This window comes from Dasypus novemcinctus, chromosome 7 (assembly GCF_030445035.2).
Source record: "Dasypus novemcinctus isolate mDasNov1 chromosome 7, mDasNov1.1.hap2, whole genome shotgun sequence".
NCBI classification, from domain to species: domain Eukaryota; kingdom Metazoa; phylum Chordata; class Mammalia; order Cingulata; family Dasypodidae; genus Dasypus; species Dasypus novemcinctus.
This window is the reverse complement of record NC_080679.1, coordinates 138,680,893-138,705,046: the sequence shown is the minus strand read 5'-3', so window position 1 is coordinate 138,705,046 and position 24,154 is coordinate 138,680,893. Positions and strand designations below refer to the sequence as shown.

Sequence of the window (24,154 nt, the reverse complement as noted above, 5' to 3'; positions counted from 1 at the left end):
ACCTCACATATATAGCCACATAATATTTGATAAAGCCACCAAACCCTCTCAACTGGGAGAGAGTGGCCTATTCAACAAATGGTGTCTGGAGAACTGGATAGCCATATGTAGAAGAATGAAAGAGGATTACCATCTCACACCTTATACAAAGATCAACTCAAGATGGATCAAAGACCTAAATATAAGAGCCAAGACCATAAAAACCTTAGAAAGCAGTGTAGGGAAACATCTACAGGACCTTGTAATAGGAAATGGATTCATGAATATCACACCAAAAGCACGAGCAGCAAAAGAACTAATAGGTAAATGGGACTTCCTCAAAGTTAAAGCCTTCTGCACCTCAAAGGAGTTTGTCAAGAAAGTAAAAAGGGAGCCCACACAGTGGGAGAAAATATTTGGCAACCATATATCTGATAAGAAACTTATAACTTGCATATATAAAGAACTCCTATATCTTGAAAATAAAAAGATAAACAACCCATTTAAAAAATGGGAAAAAGACTTAAACAGACACTTCTCCAAAGAAGAAATACAAATGGCAAAAAAGCACATGAAAAAATGTTCCAAATCTCTAGCTGTCAGGGAAATGCAAATCAAAACCACAATGAGATACCATCTTACACCCATAAGATTGGCAGCTATGAAAAAAACAGAAGAATACAAGTGCTGGAGAGGATGTGAAGAAAGGGGAACACTCATCCACTGCTGGTGGGAATACAGAAGGATCCAACCATTCTGGAGGACAGTATGGTGGTTTCTCAAAAAACTAGCCATAGATTTGCCATATGACCCAGCAATACCACTGCTGGGTATATACCCAGCAGAACTGAAAACAAGGACGCAAACAGATATATGTACACCAATGTTCATAGCAGCATTGTTCACTATTGCCAAAAGTTGGAATCAACCCAAATGCCCATCAATAGATGAGTGGATCAATAAAATGTGGTATACACACACAATGGAATACTACTCGGCTGTAAGAACAAACACACTACAAACACATGTGATAACATGGATGAATCTTGAGAACCTTATGTTGAGTGAAGCAACCCAGACATTGAAGGACAAATACTACATGACCTCAATGATATGAAATAAACAAGCTGCCCTAGATAGCAAGAGACTGAACGATAGGCTTACAGGAAATTGGAGGGTGGAGGAAGGATGTGAGCCGATGTCTGCAGGGGTGGAATTTAAGACGAGATGGTGGTAAGTATGAACACAAAGAAGAGATAAAAGGGGGGCAGGGGTTGCCTTTGGTTGGGGCTCTGCGGGTTTGAGGGAGGCTGGGGATGGGCGGATGGGTAACATTGCCCAAAAGTGGGGGGAGGGAGGGGTAGCATACGAACACAGGAGAGGGTCAGGTGTTGGTGGAGAGTAAAATGCTGAGAAAATCATATCAAAATATAATAAAGAGGGTTACCTGTTTAGAATGCTCGGAGGGGAGGGTCTGATGCAGGACGGGCTCCTGGGGAATGTCTAAATGCTCATTCTGCCAGAGTGGGTGACACCGTGGGGTAGAAACCCAAGTAGTGAGAGTGGGGGTGGACCCACATCCTGGGGAGGACTAATGCCATCAAATAGAGGGAACTGTATCCCTCGAAAGAAAGGGTGGCTCCCAGGGCATTGGGGCAGTTGAGCAAGTTAGACCCTGAACACTATTCCATCTATATCTGGAAGTGGCTCCTTGGGAAACGGAGGCTGGCTGTCACTGTGGGCACCAAGGTGGAAGGAAAAATGGACGTTAAATGTGTGGAACCAAGGTAAATGGGGGGTAAGAGAGGAGTTTCATGAGAGTACACAAGGATGGATATAAAACATGTAATATTACAGCATAACATATAGGAGATGACAGACTGATAATATAAACCATAATGTAAAACATAGGTTAACTAAGAATGTAAAAAACTGTGTATCCTAAAGCATGCACCACAATGTAAGCACAAATGCCACCTTGTTTGAAAGCTATTGTCTCAGACTCTGTACATTAGGTTAAGTAAATATGATGTGAATAGGGTGTAAGAGTATCGCTGTGGAAGGGAAAGGTTTTGTGGTGGATGTATGGGAGTGCTGTATACTATATATATGCATTGCTGTGGTCTAGGGCTCCTGTGAAGAGAAGCTCAATAATTAGGGGGGGGGGGAAGATAGGATGTAGAATTTTTTCCAAGTCAACACGTATTCTTTATATAACCTTTAAACCCATCGCTATATGCCATTTCCTAGTAAGGGACCCTGACATTATATTGGGCTTCAAATTTCAGGGAGTTCTGGATCACAGAGTGGTTCAACAAAGGCAATGGAGGAATACTGGTATGGGATACCATTGACAGGGGATATATGGCTGACAGGGAGCTGTACAGAACATATGTCCAGGGTACATGGCAATGTTTGGATATACTCATAGTGGCAACAATTGGAAACCGCAGCAGGGGGGGTACTGGGTTCCTGGCCAGTGGTGCTCTGTCGTGGTCCCTAGGGGAGCAGCGACAGTCTCCCAGGTGCAGCGGCGGGGACTGGGAGGGAGTGAGGGTTCAACAGTGAGCCCATGACGCTAATGACTATGCTTGTGAGCTGATAAGCCTAAAATAAGAACAAGGCCTAGAGCAACATTGTGCCTGGGAATTTCCTCCTGACAGCCTTCATGTTACTCAAATGTGGCCAGTCTCGAAGCCAAACTCAGCATGTAAATGCAATGCCTTTCCCCCAGCATGGGACATGACACCCGGGGATGAGCCTCCCTGGCACCGAGGGACCACTATCAACTACCAACTGATGATGCAACTGGAAAATGACCTCATACGGAAGGTTCAACGTGGATCAGCGGAATATCCCTGTCTACATAAAATAACATGACTTTAAAATGCTGTTTGATCTAATGTAAGGGGGAAATGGAAAGGAGAAATGAGTTTATATGGCTACGAGTCTCTAAAAAAGAGTCTGGAGGCTGTCAGAAGGATTGCCCTTATGCACAACTGAGCAGAGTCTGAGAGACAGATAAAGCAGATACAGCCCCCAGATATCGGTTCCTTCGAGGGCTAAAGAGACCCATGGGAGTTATGGTCATGGCCGATGGGGTTAACTACCAGGTCAGATGGCCCCTCTTTGGAACTGGTGTTTATGTGTGACGAATCTGGACTCAGATGGGATCTCTCTTCATAAGACTTTCATGCTAATGTGCTGGAGGTGCAGTTAGTGTCGGGGTTTAAGATATATTTAGGGGATTTGAATCTCTAGACTGACAATGTGATAGCCAGGTCCTGAGCCTCAACAGACTCCAGCACCTACAATCTGACTTATTGGGCTCACCACACTCAGCTAAGATGGAGTTGAAGAAGGACAACCACCACACCATGGAGCCTAGAGTGATTACAACTGAAAGTGGGAGGATTGCATCCAGCATCCATGTGGAATCTGAGCCTCCTCTTGACATAGAGGTGCAATGGACACAACCAATCCAATGTCCACATAGAAAAGGTGGCATTGGATTGAGAAAAGTGGATATGATGGCTGATTGGTATGGGGAAAGGCAGGAAGAGATGAGAGGTGGAGACATCTTTGGGACATGGAGCTGCCCTGGATGGTGCTTCAGGGGCAATCACTGGACATTGTAAATCCTCACAGGGCCCACTGGATGGAATGGGGGAGAGTGTGGGCCATGGTGTGGACCATTGACCATGGGGTGCAGTGGTGCCCAGAGATGTTCTTGCCAAATGCAATGGATCTGTCATGATGATGGGAGGGAGTGTTGCTGGGGTGGGGGGGAGAGGTGGGGTGGGGGTGGTAGGGTTCAATGGGACCTCATATATATATATTTTTTAATGTAATATTATTACAAAGTCAATAGAAAATAAATAAATGAAAAAAAAAAAGCCCTTTCTAACCCATCCAGCTATAGCACGGAATCCAGAATTTCTGCTTAGTGGGCCCATATCAATAAATTCAGCCTGATCCAACTTTATATTTCTTCCACCATTATCCCATACCCTTAGTATCCATTCCCACACATATTCCCATGATTTCTGTCTATATAAGTTGAAAACTCATGCCATTCTTTCTGAGTATACATTACTTCCTCATGGGTCACACTTTGTATTTCACCTTTGGGGTCTTGTTGTGATTTTAGTCTAGTAATAGGTCTCAAATACAAGAGAGGTGGTGGGGGTGGGTAAGGAGAAGGATTAGAAATGCCTTGCAAGCTACTGACCTCAGGGCATTCTCTTGCATTTTCTTCTGGTGAGACAGGATTAATCTCTTCAGGCAGGGGTTGGAAGGTAGTTTCCTCAGGGCAGACTGGAGGCTAGGCAGTGCATGCTGGAGTTCAGCTGGTACATGTTTCAGTGCTGGGAGGAGGTCCAGACTCCTTGGGGCAGGCCAGAGGCTGGGCAGGGCAGGCTGCAGTTTGGCTGGTACCCACCTCAGGGCTGGAAGTTGTTTCAGACTCCCTGGAGCAGGCTGGACATTGGATGATACAAGGTTGGCAAGGTATGATCTGGACAGGGCAGGCCATGGCAGGCTTATGTGATAAAGTCGCAGCAGAATTCAGGGTTTCAATGTCTCCATCAATATCATCATCCCATATATCTCCATCCCAATTCTCTGAATTCCACTCTTTTCCAATCAAAGTCTTCAGTTTGAAGAAACCCTGCAGGATTGGGATTTTAGTTTCTTTTGTAACTCCATTACTCATACAATGAGAGTCTGAGTTTGGTTCTCAGATATTTCAAGCCTGTGGCACAGGAGACAAGATTTTCTTTCAGAGCACACATAGAAACTTTTGCATCATCCATGTGGAGTTTAAGTTTCAAATCTGAAGCCTTTAACTCATCTCTTTCTTTTGTAACACTATCCAGACTATCTAGGAGGAGCCAGCCAACATCATTACACTGTTTGACTGCACAGAACTCTGTTAAGGTATTAAAAACACTCTCACCCAGATCCTTGCTTCTTATAAGTATGGAAGTAGGGGAATCCAGTGATGCTATCTGTGCATCTCAATTGCTAACTCACACCATAAACCATCAGCAGCCTCTTTGTTATTGGAAAGGGAATTGTCAGTTCCCTTGAGTTCAATTAAACAGACTATTGCAAAACTCCCAAAACCACCTCAGACACCCCATGTAAAGACTCTGTTCCTCAAGAACCACTTCCAGGCATTCTTGGGACTTGGAGTTGTCCTGGGTGGTACCCCAGGGACAATTGCTGGATGTTGTATGTCCTCCCATGGCCCACTGGATGGAACATGGGAAAGTGTGGGCTATGGTGTGGAACACGGGACATGGGGTGCAGCGATGCCCAGAGATGTACTCACCAGATGCAATGGATGTGACATGATGATGGGGAAGAGTGTTACTGAGGGGGGAGTGGTGGGGTGGGGGTGGTGGGGGCAAATGGGGACCTCATATATATATATTTTTAATGTAATATCTTTTAAAAAAATGAATAAATTGAGTAGAAATTGGAAAAAAAAACACCACTCCCTGTACAAAGCTGTATAAGTCAGTGTTCTCTAGGGAAATAGAATCAACAAGAAATTATGTCAATAGCATGTGATTCTATAAGAATCTCTCACACAGCCATGGGGATTCACAAGTCCAGGTTCCACAGGCAGGCTGCAACCAGGGGCTGCAATGAAAGTCCAGTGAAGGTTCTTGACAAATTCTGGGACATATTGGCTGTACAAAGATGGGCTGGGCAATTCTCTTTCAATGCCAGAATCACTTCCCCCATATATATATATATATAAAAGAAGTTGTGAACTTACAAAACAATCATGCTGATATGCAGAATTCCCATACTACAAGCCTTCAACAACCACACCATTGTGGAACATTCATTTGTTACAGATTATGAGATTTATCATCAGACTATTACCACTAAATATGGTCCATAGCATACATTTAGTATATCTCTTCTGTACTCCCCTAGCCTTAACACGTACATTTTGATATTGATGTAAGAATGTTACAATCATGGTTGTTAATAACTTTTAATTGGGTTTTTGCTTTCTTAATGTTGGGTGGCATTTAACTGATTGGGTTAAGCATCACTCACTGCTGATGGCAATGCCCCTGACTGATGTAATTATAACCAGCTATCCATGATTTACCACTGCAGTAGAGTCAATGGTGACTAAAGTTCATAAATGCTCTTGTATTACAGTTAGCTCAGTGTTTGCTTGACCAAACAACTGGGCACAATTACATGGCTGAGTTGACACATTAGCCTAACTGTCACAGATCTGTAGTGAGTTCAGCTTGTGAAACAGTAAAGAAAAAGGCATGTAGTTATCAGTAATGGTCAGTAAAATTCATAAGGACTGTAAGGTCTCAGACCCATATCTTCCAGAATGGACCTGGTTTGGTGAGGAAGAACACTTGCAGAGAAGGTACATAATTAGTGCTTGTGAACTCTATGCCTATTTTCAATCCAGGCTGCTCAGACAGGATTGAAGACCTTAGCCAGGGAAAAAGCTGGGGGCTTCCAGACTTCATCCATTGAACCAAAAAGTCCTGGTGCAGTGGGTCACTATCCCTGTTGATGAACATCAACTGATCACCCAGGGTTGCTCAGTGGAAGATGAAGCTAATCATTTGAGGAGCTGCCGTGTAGCAGTTGGTCTGGGATGCCCAGGGTTCTGCACCAGCTTGGGGAGCCAAATAGACCACCACTCAGGGAAGTCACTTGACTGTCAGAGAGGCTCACCAAAGTAGGTGACAGATAATGTAAAAATGCTGTGGGAAGAGGGCTACAAGTCTGGACTTCATCTAGACCTTTGGGGGGGGGTTCATGTGAGGGAAATGACATAATTGTTAGGGTTTGAAATGTAGAGTCAGGAAATTGTGTCAGCATTGGGGCCATTCTGGTGGCTCATGAACATCCTTTGGGCATTGATTCTCTCCCCCAACAGCTTTGAGAAAGCAGCATTTTTAAGGACTGTCTCAACGGTGAAAGCAGGAAAGCAATTAGGAAACATTCTGAGATGATTGAAAACAAAACCACCACATACAAAAACTTACAGGATGTAGCAAACACAGTACTGAGGGGGGAATTTATAGCCTTAAATGCTTAAACTACAAAAGAAAAAAGAGCAAAAGTCAAACACCGAACTGCACATCAGGAGGAACTAACAAAACAACAGCACAAACTAAATCCAACACAAGCAGAAAGAAATCACAAAGATTGGAGAGTTTAAAAACCAAAAATGAAGGGGGAAAAAACAATATCATCTAAATTAATGCAGAAAAGGCATGTGACAAAATCCAGCATCCTTTCTTCCTAAAATCACTTAGAAAAATAAGAATAAAAGGAAACTTCACCAACATTATAAAGGGCATGCTTGAAAAACACCACTGCAAATACCATATCACTGGTGAAAGATTGAAAACTTTCCAAGATCTGGAATGAGACAAGGATGCCCAATGTCACCGATGTAATTCAACATTGTACTGGATGTTGTAGGCAGAGCCAAGTAAGCAAGAAAAAGAAATTAAAGACATCCAATTAGGAAAAGAAGTAAAACTTTCTCCTTGCAAATGACATGATCTTATATATAGAAAGTCCTGTATATTGTACAACAAAGTTATTCAAGCTAACAATTCCAGCAAAGTGCTGTTTGTTGAGATAAACATGAGCAAATCAGTAGTATTTATGTATAATTTCAGGAAGAAATGAAAAAAAGAAGTCCATTTCCAACTACCAGAATAAATTTAACTGAGGATGTAAAGGAATTATGCATGGGAAACTTCAAAATTATGAATACAAAAAGAATTTTTAAGAGAATGGAAGGATATTCCCTGCTCATGGATTGGAAGGTTAAATATACCAAGATATATGAATTACCGATGCTATGCAGTCCCAATGAAAATTGCAATAAACAACTTTGTAGAAATGGAAAAGACAAGTCAACACATTTATTTGGAAGGACATACAGTCCCAAAAAGCCAAAACCATCATGAAAAACAAACTCAGAGGACACACACTTCTTCACTTTAAAACATATTACAAAGCTACAGTGGCCTAAACAACATGGTCCTGGGACAAGTAGATACATAGACCAATTGAACTGAATGGACCCTCAAAATTATTCAGAAATAGACTCTCATAACTATGGCCAATTGATTTTTGACAAGGCTGCCAAGTCCACTCAAAATAGTCTATTCAATAAATGATGCTAAGAGAACTGGATATCCAAATGTAAAACAATGACAGAGGACCCTGATCTCATCTCATATACAAAAAATTAACTGAAAATGTATAAAGATCTAAAAGAACTAGTAAGATAAGATTTCTAGAAGAAAACATAGGAAATGATCTTCAGCACCTCGTGTTGGGCAATGGTTTCTTAGACTTTACACCCAAAGCACAAGCAACAAAGGAAAAATTGATAAGACCTCATATAAATTAAAAAGTTTTTCACCTAAAATAATTTTATCATGAAAATGAAAAGACAACTCATTCCATGGGAGAAAACAATTGGAAACTATATATCCAATTAGGGTTTAATACCTAGACTATACAAAGAAATCCTAAAACTCAACAATACAATGAAAGAAAATCCAATTAAATATGGGGAAAAGACTTGTGCCTCCAAAGAGTATATACAAATGACCAGAAAGCACATAAAAAGATCCTTACCTTCATTAGCTATTATGGACATGCAACTCAAAACCAAACTGAAATACCATGTCACACTCACTATAATGGTGTTATTAAGAAACAGAAAATAAAAAATATTGGAGAGGATGTTGAGATATAGAAACACCCATTCAATGCTGATGGCCAGCCAAGTAAAATGGCCACACAGCAGCAGTTGGACCTTGCAATATGGAGAATACATTCCCTTTGAAAATTCTGTGATGACCGGTTGCCATGGTTATCTCATGATGCACGTAAGGCTCATGGTCCTAACTGTCACTCTATGCCCAGAGAGATTTGGAGTTGGTAGCAGGTGGAAAAGCTCCCAGCTTAGTTTCCACAGTACATAGAGATGGGAAATCTCAATTGCTGCTTAAGAGGTATGATCATATCGGCCTACATGATTAATTCAATCCCCAAAAAATTGGCAGGAAATTTTTCCACAAAATATGATTCACTTTTCTTCTAGTTTCTCCTCTCCAATTTGTCCTAAAGAGTTTTAGATGTGATTTATAGTTTTCTCTTAATCCTTATTTTATATTTTAGATCCATCTATCAAGCTGGTTGCCTCAAAATGAGTCTCCCTTTAGAAAACTTTAGCATTTCTTATAAAGTTCTTTACCATTCACTCTCTTCCTCAAGACCATGTCTGTGTTAATGTTATTTTACTCAGCAGGGATGTAGTAAAATAATTATTGCAGAATATGGAGTGAATCTGGATTGGTAGGGACCAGAAAGGATGCATTTCATATGATGAGGTGTACTAAAGATGTTTTTAACACCCTTTTCAACCTCTATTCATCATTAAGTGTATATATAACTCAGTATACTTGGGGTATGTTAGTACCATTCATATAACTAGTTTTCCAAACCTAGCTATAAGAACTTGAGTTTCCAAATGTCAGTTTATAAACCAATATACATATTTCCTTTAATCCTTGGGGGTTATCCAAAATTTTCATTTTAGGAAGTTACCTACTGATTTTCTCACTGCCCTGTATGCTCTTCAATAGTAAGTATGGGAAAATAGAATAATTTTTTTCCATTGTGTTTTACATCACAAAATAAGCTTCTTTAGATGTTGACCATAATAACACATATTAGACTTGTTAGTGGTTCCATGGTTTAGGAAGCTAGAGCATAAGTAAGACAAATTTTGAAGTTAAATGGAGTGATTCCCTTCACTATCCTTTCTCATTAATGGATTGTCTATCTTTACCTAAAAGGGCATATGATTTTGCCAGATTTCATGGTGGGATTTCTCTGGGATAATAGCAGAGGGTGCAGGTAACTGAGTGCAGCCTGGGGGAGGGAGAAGAAGGGACATCCCTTAGTACATGAGCAATTGGGGCCCAAAGAAAGGAGGCTAGAGGTGCTGAGGAAAGTCCTGGGTGGGGATAGCTATGGATGGGACTCTCTACTCTGCCACTGCTTGTTCAGACTTGAGTGCAAGGAGAGCACATTCTTTGCAGAGCTCTCATGTGGCAGCTCTTTGTGAAAAGGTGGGTTCTGAGCCAGGATGGGAATCAAGCACACCCCTGATCACTAGGAGAGATTACATGCCCCCAGGAAGGCTCACATGAGGCAGCTGACATTGGGAGTATTTGGGGCACGATGTTCACAAGTTTTGTTCCCTGGTCCTTCAGAGGAACTCTATGAGGGGAAACCTGAGTTATGGTTTGGGTCAGAGAACTCACTTATGCAGAAGGCAGGGTGAGGGTTTGAACCACTCTCTCTCCTGTAATAAAGTAGTTGGCAGGCCTTTCTCCACAGCTCCTGGGAGGTAACTTGTAACCCCAGAATCTGCTGAGTGGGGGCACTGACTACATTTCCTGACTAGAATCATTCACTCAGCAGTGTTGTTTGACCACACAGGGTTGATGCGGGATCTCAGAACAGAGCACATGTTCTCTGTGAGCTGTAAAGGATCACCCCACTGAGGGCTGAAAGTCAGTGTCCATCCCCCTTGTCCTGGAACCATCAGGCACCCACTCTGGAGGGAAGTACTAGCAAGTTTCTTGAAATTCCTCCCAACATTTAATAAGTGAACTCTTCTGGGGCTTTTATGATATATTGGGCATTTTTCTTAAGGATTTCCTTACATTTGCTTATTTTTAGTCTCATAATACAAACTAATAAGCAGGTCTGGCTAAAATCTTCAAAAGACAGCATGGAAAACTGGACACATAAAGAGTTTACATAATGTTCCCTGTTTTGGGTGGCCTCTGAATGAGATTTGAACACAGTTGACCAGACCTTGGCACCCATGCTTTTGGTCACTGTGCTCTGCTGCCTTCCTATGCTGTGTCATCTATATAAAGTACCCTACATCTGTCTTTTGGGTGTCTAAAATGAACCCCAAACTACAACTTTTTTTGAAACCCACCTTTTACTCAAGTGGGACACCTGTGTAGACTGTAAATAAGGGATCATAGTGTGAACTGTAAATAAATTAATAATGATTTCCTACATTCATCTGTTGGTAAGATGTCACCTGAGAGTTCTGTTGTGAATGCCTTTCCCAGTTCTTGTCTCAAGCATGAAAAAAGAAAATTTGCTACCCAGTCCAAAAAATCTACTATCTGACAATCCCATTCAGTTGGGAACCTCAAAATCAGCATCTGGCCAAAGAAAAGGGAGTGTCCTCAAACATTCCCTAGAAAGTATTCCACAGACAGTACAGTAGAAATGCAATTATTTTATTGCATCAGTAATGTTGACTGTAGATACTAAGTATTCCATATTGAGAAAAACCTTTAAAAAGGTTAAGCCATGATTTCTTAATTCACATGTGAAATTTTGCTTTTAGTAATGAGTCAGTAGTGCCACAACCACATAATTAAAAATGTAGTTACAACTAAAGTTGGTTCACATTTACTGGTAGATTGTATTTTAAGTTAATGTTTGGTCAGTCTATTTCTGAACATTAGTAGGAAGAGTTATCTTCTGAAAAAGTGCTGTGAAATTATTAAAAATCTGATATATTTTTAAGAGAAGTTTTAGATTCACATAAAAACTGTGGAGAATACAAACAGTTCCCACATATTTCCCTGCCACCCTCCCAGTCTAGAGCCAGCAGTTTCCCCTGTTAATAACTCTCATCACTGTGGTATGAACAATTGAAGGGACAGTATTGATACAGTGTTTTGGAGGCTCGCTCTTCCTAATCCTCAGCTTTGTGCATTTTGACAAAGGCATATTGTCATGTACCTACCATGACAGAACATCAGTGGTTGAATTGTGTCCCTCCAAATTACATTGAGAAAACCTTGGTACCTGTGAGTGTGACCACTTTTGGAAATAAGATGTTTGCAAATGTGATTAAGATGAGGTCTACTGAATCAGGGTGAACTGCAATATAATACAACTTGTGCACTTACAAGAAGGGAAGAGACAGAGAGGAGAAGGCTGTGTTAAGATGGACCAACACTGGAGAAGCAGGCCAGGTGAAGATGAGGAAGAAATTAGAGTCATGCTGCCAGGAGCCAGGACACCTGGAGCCACCAGAAGCTGGAAGAGTCAAGGAATGGTTCCTAGCAAGGATCTTCAGAGAGAGACACAGAATATGGTGCTGTGGACACATTAATGCTGGACTTTTTGTCCTTAGAATTGTGAAGGTTTAAGTTTGTGTTCTCAAACCACCCAGTCTGTGGCAATGTATTATAGAAGTGCTAAGAAACTAAACACATATAGTGCTGGGAAGTAAGGTGCTGCTGTAACAGATACATGTGGAAGGCTCACAGAGGCTTCTAGGCAAAATATAACTTCTGAGCAGTCATGGGTGAAATTAGCCCAGATATTTCCAGCCTACCTATAGCCATGACTCTGCATTGAAGCTTCAGACTCCAGAAAGCACAAATGGACCTCATCAATGTGCCTGTCTGGATTGCTAAAGATGTGATACAAAAACCTACTGAAATTGTTGTATTCCACAATTTGGGACAGTAGGGTTTTCATACAAAATAGCAGCAAAAATAATGCATTAATAAGAAATTTAAAATGTATGCAGGACTGTATATTGAAATCTGATTGACCTACCCTCCATTTTCTTTAGCCCTCTAGGTTCTGTGTCTCAAGTAACAACAGTTAAGTTTTTGCACATCCTTTTGGATTGAGTAATTGAGTATTCATATAAAATTGACACTGTACCACAGTTTTCTAAGGGCTTTACCTATATGTACTCATGGTCTTTTTTCCCTTTACTTTTAAGGAAATTTTAGATTACATGAAAGTTAAAGCAAAATTAGGTGGGATTCCCATATACCCCACCTCCACCCCCTCACATGTTACCCATTAAAAACATCTTTCATTAATGTGGGATATTTTTTATAAATCTTGAAGCACTCCTACTAACCATGGTCCATAGTTTCCAAGGTAAGGCCCACTGATGGGTTGCCAATTTCCTGGGGATATCTGCCCTGGCTAGAATGTCCAGATGTCTTTAGAGCCCTCAGGAACACTCCTGCCTGAGGTATTATTTACTGTGGCAGCCACAGAGATCCTCCTGTGACCTGCCTAAACTTTCCTCTGGAATGACTTCCTGACTCATATTGAAGTATCCTAGCCATAAACACTCATTTGTATTTAATATTCCCTCTCTTGGTCAAGGTCTTTTTACAAATGTATCTCTAGTTGGCAATTGGTAACAATCCCTCAGTGCCAAGGGGGCCCATCCTTGGGAGTAATGTCCCATGCTGGGGAGAAAGCAGACTTCTATGCTGAGTTTGGCTTAGAGAGAGGCCACATTTGAGCAACATACACATTTTCAGAAGGTAACTCTTAGGCAGTATATATCACTAGGCTAAGTTTCAATTTTACAAGAATGAAGTTCATAACTACCAGCATTAATATCAAGGGCCTGGCATATTGGTCTGTCCTATTTTAGCTAGGTTCTGATGATGTATTGCTATTCTTGCCACTGTATTAGAAAATGTAGCAGGGCTCCAAGAATGGGAATTGAAAGTTTTGTTGGTTATTGTATGGGTTCCATCTACTGAGATAACACCCCATGACCATATGGACACATTCATAATCCCTAGAGGCATGCCTGAGGTGCACCCTTTCCCATGCATCTGTCCCTCACTGTCACCCTGCACCAGTAGACCTCCCCTGCAATAGCTGTAACTTTTGTGTAGTTCAAAACCTCCCCATAAAGAAAGTCAAAAGTTTTTTGCATTGTGACTTTCATCACCTTAATATCTGTTATTTTTTATGTATACTTACAATTTCATCTGTATCTTCCCCCAACATCTTATTTTTTTTCACTTTATCTTCAAAGAAGCTTTAGGTTACAGAAATGTCACATCAAAAATATAGGGAATGAGCAGATGTGGCTTAAATGTTTGAATGCCTGCTCTCCACATGGGAGGTCCCAGTATGATTCCCAGTGCCTCCTAAAAACAAAGACAAACAAAAAATGAAAAAAGCAAACACACACACACAAAAACAACTCAAAGGAACTGATGTGGCTCAGTGGTTGACTACTGGCTTCCCACTTACAAAGTCTGGGTTTCACTCCCTGGTCCTGGTACCTAAAAAAAGAGAGAAGAAAATAGAAGAATATATAGGTGATTCCCATTTACTGCACCCCTTCCCATTTCATATTTATTCCTATTAGCAATATCATACATGAGTAGGGTTCATCTGTTACAATTGAAAAAAAAAAACGGAAGCATTGCTACAAACTATGGTCAATGGTTTATGTTATGGTTTACACTTTGCATCATACTTTTATACGTTTTCACACAATGTACAATCATCTGTATCCATCATTGCAAAATCACACAAAACAGTTCCAATGCCCTCAAAATGCCCTATGATCCATCTATTCTTCCCTCCTTCTTCCCTCAGAACCTATGTTAGCCACTAAGTTTCAATTTTCCAAGAATAAGGTTCATAGTCTTATGCATTAATAATAAGGCTTTGACATACTGGTCTGCTTATATTTGGCACTGCCCATGTACTCTAGAGATTCTTGCCCCTCTCTTTGAGTATATAGCAGGATTCCCAGGATGGAATTTTAATATTTTCTCATTGTTTGTTGGTCTCCATCCACTGATATAACACCTTATGACAAGATGAACACATTCATATTCCTTGAAGCATCCCCCAGGGGCATCCTTTTCTATATGCCCCCCTAGCACCGGTACACTGCACCAGTGACCTACCTGCTGCATTTGCCAAAAAAACATTCCCATCCTTGTAGTCCCAACACAAACCAACAAATCCCAAGTACACTTGTTCCTTCCTCCAAGACTTCCACAATTCCATACAGTCCAAATTAAATACCTCCACCATGCTCACCCTTCCATTCCAGTTCCATCAACCCACTCATATCCCTGCATCACCATCACCCCATCCACTGCCAAACCACCCCTTTCTGCCTTATCATAGGCTCTGCCCATATTGAGCTTGGTTCACCACACTCAACTCCCTTTCTGTCTCCTTTAATCTATCTTCCAGACTCTCTGTGAGACTCCTAAATAAACTTAGGTCATATCAGTGAGGTCAAGAAGTATTTGCCTTTAGTGACTGGCTTACTTCACTCAACATAAGGTCAAGATTCATCTATGTTGTCACATATATCAACATGCCATTCCTTCCTACAGCTGAGTAATATTCCATTGTATGTATAAACCATATTTGCTTATCCATTCATTTGTTGCTGGTCACAATTCTTTTGCATATATACCCAGTGGTGGGATTGCACAATCAAATGGCAATTCTATAATAACCCTTTTGAGCACTGCCAAATCATCCTCCAAAATGGCTGCACCATTCCACATTCCCAGCAGCAGTTGAAGAGGGTTAGTCTATAAGGAAATGGAGATTCCATTTTTAATAAGTAGGGTGGCTAATATTTTAGAAAGAAACAAAACTGGAAAATAACAAATAGAGATGTGTATATGAGTAAACTGGAGTCCCCATATATTGGTGATAGGAATCTAAAATAAAGCAGCCAATTCGGGAAATAGTTTGACATTCCCTCAAAAAGCTAAATCTAGAACTACTATATGACAGCTACCTATTAGGTTTATATATTAAAGAATTAAAAACAGAGGCTGAAAGAGGTACTCGAAACCAGTATTTATTGCAGCATTATTTGCAATACCCAAAAGCTGGAAACCACCTAAGTGTGCTCATATAGAGGAATGAGTTTTTTTAAAAAGTGGCATATCCATACAATGGAATATAATTGAGCCATAAAAAGTATTGAAGTTCTGATACATACTACTATATGCATGACCCTTAAAAACGTACTGAATAAGGCAGACACAAAAGTAAAACAGTTGGTGATTGCAATTATTTGAAAGCTAAGAAAAAGTAAATTCACAGAAACAGATAAGAGATTAGAGTTTATTACCAGGGACTAGCAGAAAGTAGAATGGGCTTAATAGCTAATAATTACAGAGTTTCTGTTTCAGGTAATGAGAAAGTTTTGGAATTGAATGTTTGGTGACAGTTACAAAACACTGTAAATATAATTGATTCAAGTAAATTGTACATGCTGTAAAAATGGGTAAACTGGCAAATTTTCTATTACATAGCTATCTCATTGAAATTTTTAAAAAAATCCTCTAGAATGGATGGGATATTAAAAGTCAACAAGGCTGTGAGGCTGAAGCAGTATTTCTTGAAATCAGTGTGATACTGACGATTTCCTTGGACTTCAGAATAGGTTGGATATATATCATCATACTGTATAGTTTAGTACCACTTATACATGAACTACTTCACATTGACTTAGATTGTCTTCAGCTACAAAGCCAAGGATTCTGATTATATTCCACTCTTTCCTTTGTCTCTCTTTCCTACATGAAGGGTTTCTGGGTAGCTCCACCATCCTTGTTTGCACATTGTAGCCTCTTGTCTGGGCAAAGCAAAGTAATGCAGGAGCTGCACCCCAGTGTACTGATCATTACTCTGTGTCCCCCTAGCTCCCATGGAAGACCTAGTAGAGGAGTCTTCTAGTGACAGGGTGGTTGAGGAGGTCCCATCTAATGTTGAGGTGAAGTCATCTGTTTTTGTCTAAGATAGAAATGTTCCTTTCTCAGATTTGTCCTTTTTTAAATTTGAGTACAGCACTTATTATATGATGGTATGAATTATAAATATTTTTAAAGATTAGGCTACAGCATAATTATATTTTTTCTTCTCCTCCCCCAGCCCCAGCCCCACCTCCATCCTACTGTTCTTACTGTCTGTGCCCATTCACTGTATGACCTTCTGCATTTTTGTCTTGTCTTCTCATCTTTCTCCTCTAGGATTCACTAGTACTCAGTCCTGGGGACCGCTGATGTGGAGAGAGGTACCCTTTCACATGTGCCACATCAGTTCCTGGTCTCTGCTGCCCTTCACTTTGACTTTCCCCTTTGTTTCTCTTTTGTTGCATCATCATCTTGCATCAGGTGTGACTCACCTAAGCAGGCACTGGCTCACCACAGAGGCACTCAGCTCACCATGTGAGCACTAGCTGACTGCATAGGTACTCACACAGGCACTTGGCTTAACACATGGGCACTTGGCTTACTGTGTGGGCACTGGATCCCTTTACGGGCACTGGCTCAGCACATGGGCATTCACATGGACAATCAGCTCAACACATGGGCACACAGCTCACCATGAGGGCACTTGGCTCACTACGTAGGCACTGGCTCACCATACAGGCTCACTTTCTCTTTTTTTACCAGGAGGCCCCAGTGATCAAACCCAGGTTCTCCTATATGGTAGGTGGAAGCCTTATCACTTGAACCACATCTGCTTCCCTGAACTACAGATATTAACTGTCTGATCCAGTGGGGGCGGATTCCAGGGGCCTGTGGGAAGAAGTGGGGGCAGGGAATGAGAAGAATGGAGACAAGACAGGATTCTGATCAAGCCTCATTTATTGGGGGTAGAACATGGGAATATATACTGAGGGAAGGGAATGTGTCCATGGGTGATAGGTTGGTCTTGTGGGTGGCAGGCGTCCAAGGAGGGAATTGGCTGAAAATTTGTGCCAGGTCTGCAGAATTTCGCGCCTTGTGCATGCGTGCTGCTGTGGTTACCAGAGTTGTGGCGGGAAGGGGAGAACAAAGAAACAAGGAGGAAGAAGAAGAAGGGAATGGCAGGGCAGGGCTGAGGTAGTTGTGAAATCCGCCCATGTTGTTGGAGGCTGTAAATAGATTTCACAGTGGGTGGCTCCCCACAGGTCCCCCTTCTCTGTTTAATATGTTAGGAACTGAAGTGAAGAACAGCTGGTGATGGCTCATTTTAGGGCAGGGCTTATGCTCATTGGTGACATGTGGCTGCAAGGTGCTCCCGTACTGAGGGGGCTGTGCCTGTCTTAGGTTGGGGCTGCACCTGTTAAGTGATCAGTCTTACCTGTCATTGGGAATCATGGCAGCAAAAGGCCACATCTGTCTTAGGTTGACTGATGGGTCAGCCCAGTTGCCCGTCGTTGGCTAACCAGACCAGCGCCTCAGCGATAAATGACTTGCAAATATAACAAGCTATAACAGGGAGCTCTACACCATGCATGACATGCATAATGTACTGAGATTAGTGGGTGAGGCCACACCCACCCTGGTCTTGTTTGGCTAGGGCACCTGCTGCTCATTTGAACCACTAAACTCCTCACTGAAGCTGTTTTCCTTACTGAAGCTGTTCAGTGATATTAATTAAACAAAGAAGGGTTAACTGCAATAGGGGCAGTTGTGACCATGGGCAGGGAGGACAGGCAAGGAAACACCATTAGGGTACAGGTTGGTGATGAGGCAACATAAGAGATTTGCATTTTCAAAGGTTGGTTGTTTGTTCTTCGGTCTGGATAGGCTGGTATTGATGAACAGCATCAAGATACATCACATGGGCAGAAATTTGCTTCATCCTTTCTTGGAAAAAATTTAAGGAGGCAAGGTGCAAATGCACAGATTAAAAGGAGAGTGATTAGGGGGCTGAGGAGGGGACCTAGCCACATTACGAAGGGGGAGGTGAGCCAGGCAGATAAGGAGAGGTTGATTGGGAGGGCAGTATTCCTTCCCCCAATTCTCACTATTTCTTAGCATTTTCCTCAACAATACCAGATTCATTTATATAGTAGCAGCCTTCCTCCTGGAGGAAAAGGCAGGTTCCCCCCTTTTTCAGCTGTAAGTTAAGGGCCCTGCAGTTTTGAAGGACTACTTGGGCGAGGGATGTTAGTTGCCACTGCAGAGAGTCAAGAGACTGTGCACTGGATTGTAGGCTAATTTGTCATTCTTGTTTAAAGTATTGCAAGCTGATGAGGCCATGACCAAGAGCACCACCTGCTGTGGCAGCTGCAGTGACTGAACCTGTGAGGCTAATTTTTTACCAATATAGGGAGGAAGGCAGCTCTCTTTGACACAGATGCAGATAGTAAAATTTTTAGTTTGCCTTCTCCATAGTATGTTAGTTGCGGGGTACTGGCTATTAGGATGCAAGGCCTCATTTTTACAGAATAGAGCATTTTTGGGTTATAGTTAATTTTCCGACAATCATGAATAGGATTCTTGGTTATGATTAAATTGTAAGAGGGAAACAAAGTCACAATAAACTGAATATTACTATTTTTGAAGATAATTATGGTCTGATTTTTAACCTACATACAGGAAGGATGGTTACTAATGCATAAGGGTTGATAATCAAATGGTAATATGAGATTATCAATTCTTCGTCTTTCTTTATAGGGTTTAATTGGCAATCGATTATCAATTGGTTTAGGGAATATATGGGTTTTATTCAGATATCTATGAAAGAATGGATTTTTCCAGGTTAACACTCTAAGTAATGGGGCTTTAGGTATAAAGGCCTAATAAGTGTAATTACTGGCAGCTTCCTTATTACTTACGATCACCATCATCAGAAGTTGTAGAAGACTCCATCTCTTCATTCTGGGGTTTAATCCTTTTCAGAGATAACTAAATTTCTTCTCCATTTTCTGAAATGATAAGAGCATAGCCTCACCCCCTTACTTTAATCCTGCCTTTTTTCCATTCATTGCTTTGCGGTCACACCTCCGGCTGAAGTGTGGTTTGCTGGCCTGGCAGGGGAGCGGCCACGGTAGGCCTAATTCTGCTGCCCCCATAATAGGGTGGTTGGTCGGGCCCACCGCCACCCCTGAAGGAAGCTCGGCATGGGCGCAGAGTGCCCTCGGGTCTCCCCTTCTCGGCAGCCATGCTTCCGCGGCCACCCCTCCTCCCAGATGGCGCCACCTGATACCTTGTGGGGCGGCACCCTTCTTCTTCCTTCTCCCTGCACAGGCGCAGGGCAGAAAATTCCAGTCTGCCCTTTTCCCCTCCCCCGACAGCAGCAACAGCCAGGTGTGGGTGGAAAAATCCAGCCCGCCCTTTTCCCCTCCCCCGACAGCAGCAACAGCCAGGCGTGGGCGGAAAAATCCAGCCCGCCCTTTTCCCTTCCCCCGACAGCAGCAATAGCCAGGCGTGGGCGGGAAACTCAAGTCTGCCCTCCACCCCAGCAACAGCAGCCACCAATCCCTAAACCCTGCCCCTTCCCCCAGCAACAGCGACAGCCAATCCCTGACCACCACCCCTCCCCGTCCAGTACCGCCCACTGACCTTTCGCCGGCAACCAATCAGAACAGGGCGTGGCTTCGACCAATCAGCCTTCTCCAGCCCCTATAAAACTGTTGCCTCTCCCTCAATAAAGTGGACTTGCGTGTTTACCTTGTCTCCGCGGTAGTTCTTCTGCCGTGCGCCCTCCAGTCCTGAGAGCCCCCGACAAGGGCCTGGCCTCCCTTGTCCCCAGTTCGTCGCCTGCTTCTCCGGGCGACCCCTTCGTCGCCGGCTTCACCGGGCGACCCCGTCAGCCGAACCGCGCAACCCCTGTGAGACCGATCCCTCGTCTGCTGCCGGACCGACCCCTCGTCCCAAGCGGACCGACCCCTCGTCCAGAGCTGGACCGACCCCTCGTCCGCAGCCAGACCCCACCTCTACCGACCGAGCAAGCCGCCGCAGTTGGCGCCCAACGTGGGGCAAGGCAACTCCACCACAGCCTCACTCCATAACCTGGCGCCCCCCCCTCCTCTCTTCTCACCGTGGGACTTCTCTCGTGCAACATTGCTGCTACCTGAGCCTTGGCTACCTCATATGATCCACGGCGGTCTGGGAGAATCGCTGGATGGCTTTCTCCTTCCATGTCGGGGGCTTATACCGACCCGCTATGAATAAGAGGAGCCTTGGATTTCTCGGGAGCGTGCGCTTGCACGTCTGAAGTAATCCTACCACAGCCCTACCCCCTCCTCTCTTCTCACCTTGGGACTTCTCTCGTGCAACATTGCTGCTACCTGAGCCTTGGCTACCTCATACGATCCACGGCGGTCTGGGAGAATCGCTGGATGGCTTTCTCCTTCCATGTCGGGGGCTTATACCAACCCGCTATGATTAAGAGGAGCCTTGGATTTCTCGGGAGCACGCGCTTGCACGTCTGAAGTAACCCTACCATAGCCCTACGCTCTCCTCTCTTCTCACCCCTATCTTTTCGCTCTGCATTGCTGCTCCTGAACCTTGGTGACCTCATATGATCCACAGCGGTCTGGGAGAATCGCTGGATGGCTTTCTCCTTCCATGTCGGGGGCTTATACCGACCCGCTATGATTAAGAGGCACCAATAAAACTCTCAGGAGCGCGTGCCTGAGCACCTCCACCCCTGCCTTCACCTCTGCCTCCTCCCCTCCGTGCTTGCTCCACTGCTCATCATCCCACCCTCCCCTCGTCGGGGCCTTCTCTTGGCCCGCGACCACCGTTGGAGCCCCACCGGCTCCGACCCCTCATCTCACCGCGCACCTTGGCTCCCATCGCCACGCTCTCAAGGTAAGGGCCCCTTTTCTTATCGGCTCCAAAAGGCCATTAGCAATGGGTAACATCCTATCTGCTAAGCAAGCCCCGCAAGTTCGGGCTCTCGCCAGTCTCCTAGACACTCACCGGTGTAAGATCTCTTTGAAACAGCTCCAAGTATATTGGGACCTTCTTCTCCCCTTTAATCCCTGGCTTACCACGTGTCAGCTTTGGGACCCGGACACCTATACTCGCCTTATAGATAGGGTCACTTTTGCTGTGGAGCAGGAAGGTAAAAGATTCCCTCCTGGCTTATTACAGGCAACATAAAGTCCAGAAAAAAATCTTGAAGGGTATAATCTATGATATGCTATATAAAAAAAGGATTTAAAAGCAGCTATACCAAGAAAGTAAGAATTATGAGTCAACTGTAAATAAATTATATATTTCTGTTAATGTGTTGTAATTGTTCTGTGTTTGTCTGTCTGTTCGTTCAATGTCAACATATATCGTGATACCTCCGGATGGTAAATATAAATTACTAGAAATCTTTAAAAGAGCTCTATTCAAATGGCCAAAAAATAAATAAGCGCTTATATTAATACTTAAGTTTATTATATTAATACATAAGTTTAAATGTTAATAAGATATCTACAATTTAAAAAAAAAAATTGTAAGTCTTAATTAACAAAATTAACTGTACGACTTCATAAAAAGTTGTTCTTGCCTAGATTAAAATGAATAACTTATTTTTCTTCACAGGATAATATAAAGAATGTAAAACTTATATGAATATTAAAAAGGTTAAAAGTTTGTAAAAATGCTAACGGAAATGTAATAAGTTTTGCAAAAAGACGTATTTTGTCCTAAAGTAAGATGGCTAATTTTTCATAAACTCTTGAAATTTAATTTGCATGCGGCAAGTGTAAAAGGTATTGTGATAACTTTACGTAAGGGAATGTGCTCTGTAGAGATAAAATTTATCTTCAATAGTTTACATTAAGGTATTAAATGGCTAATTCCAAAAGGTCATTCTTAAATATATATATATAAAACTGAATTGATGATAATAATAATAAAAGGTAATTTTATAACAGGAAAGATTAACAGCAACCAAGCTCCCCTGCCAACTTGCTTTTAGGAAACGGTTTCTAATATTGCATGCTACTAAGTATTTAAAGAAAAGTTATTCTTAAGGAAACAGAAGATGATTTTGTCTTTGCAGCCATTGTCTATTTAGCAACACCCCTCGCTATCGGCCTAGCCACTGTTGCGCCGGACGATTGGAACCTTAAACAAAGACTCCTCCTCACTGTCATCTTCCTATCTATCGTTACTGTACAATACTAATACATACTGTTGATAACAGTGTATATATGGAAAAATATACCAAAGGTACAATATGTACCATAGTTAGTGTTAATAGTCTAATCATGTCCTGTCAAAATCTGTAACAAATATTCCATAACAGTGTAAGTTGTCAGTGGATGGGTGACGTATGTGAATTTTGCACATTATGCATGATTGTTTTGTAAGCTCACAACTTCTCTAATAAAAATTTTTAAAGATGAGAAAAAAGAATGATTTCTGAATAGAGAACTATCCTCAAAACTGGAAGAACTGGTAAAAGAAGGGCAAATTAAACCCAAAAGGAGCAAAAGGAAGGAAATAACAAAGCTTGAAATGGAGATGAATTAAATGGAGAATCAAAAAACAATATATGGGAAGTGGACTTTGACCCAGTGGTTAGGGCGTCCGTCTACCACATGGGAGGTCTGCGGTTCAAGCCCCGGGCCTCCTTGACCTGTGTGGAGCTGGCCCATGCGCAGTGCTGATGCGCGCAAGGAGTGCCGTGCATCATAGGGGTGTCCCCCGCATAGGGAAGCCCCACGCACAAGGAGTGCACCCATGGGGAGAGCCGCCCAGCGCGAGGGAGGGAGCAGCCTGCCCAGGAATGGTGCCGCCCACACTTCCCGTGCCGCTGACGACAACAGAAGCGGACAAAGAAACAAGACGCAGCAAATAGACACCAAGAACAGACAACCAGGGAGGGGGGGGGGGAATTAAATAAATAAATAAATCTTTAAAAAAAAAAAAAAGAAAGTCTTAGCAAGTTTTAAAACAAAGTGATAGCTGTGTTGGACTTTAACTTTTTGCAACAAACTAGCAGTGTTTGGGATTGCTGCATACTAGTGTTGTTACTTTAATCTATGATAAGAGGTTGTTTTTGTGACACATACTCTTTTATTATAATTAAAACCATGAATAACCACACTGTACTTCTCTTTAATATTATGCTGAAATATTGATAACTTTATACACTTTTAAGCATTTATAGAAACCTTTTGCTCATATGACTTTAATTAATAGAGGGTTTAAGGGAAGAAAAAACTTGTTAATTTTATAACACTGTAAAACACCTTTTATTTACTTATAACATATTAAAAGAACTTAATTATTACTTTAATTTTTCTTTCAAGGTAAAAGAACAAATCTCTTATAATTAGTTTGGAATAAAAGGCTACTGTTCAGGATTAGGTTTTGAGAAAGCAGTTTTGAACATTATGTTCCTTTAAAAGAGATAAAACTTTCCTTTCTTGGAACACTGAGGAAATGATAAGCAGAAGAAGCACAAGAAGCTATTTTGATAAGACAGACTTTCTTTGTATACTGATTATTGAGGATAAGAACTTTTACCAAAACAGATTAATGATGAGAGGCCT

The 24,154-nt window shown here is 42.2% G+C and overlaps 1 long non-coding RNA gene across 3 annotated transcripts in view; it reads right to left on the bottom strand.

Annotated features, from left to right (window-relative positions):
• LOC131279248 (uncharacterized) overlaps window positions 1–19,558 on the bottom strand; it is an 85,544-nt gene extending 65,986 nt beyond the window's left edge. Inside the window, exons 1-4 of one of the 3 annotated variants that reach the window (XR_009186655.2) lie at window positions 19,487–19,558; window positions 14,140–14,171; window positions 13,864–14,033; window positions 4,211–4,732 (exon numbers count right to left, since the gene is read on the bottom strand). This is a non-coding gene — a long non-coding RNA (uncharacterized lncRNA). Of the gene's footprint in view, window positions 1–4,210; window positions 4,733–13,863; window positions 14,034–14,139; window positions 14,172–16,838; window positions 17,217–19,486 lie in introns of those variants that run through there. The other 2 variants (XR_009186653.2, XR_009186654.2) reach the window with 2 other exon arrangements.
• Window positions 19,559–24,154: the final 4,596 nt, after the last annotated feature.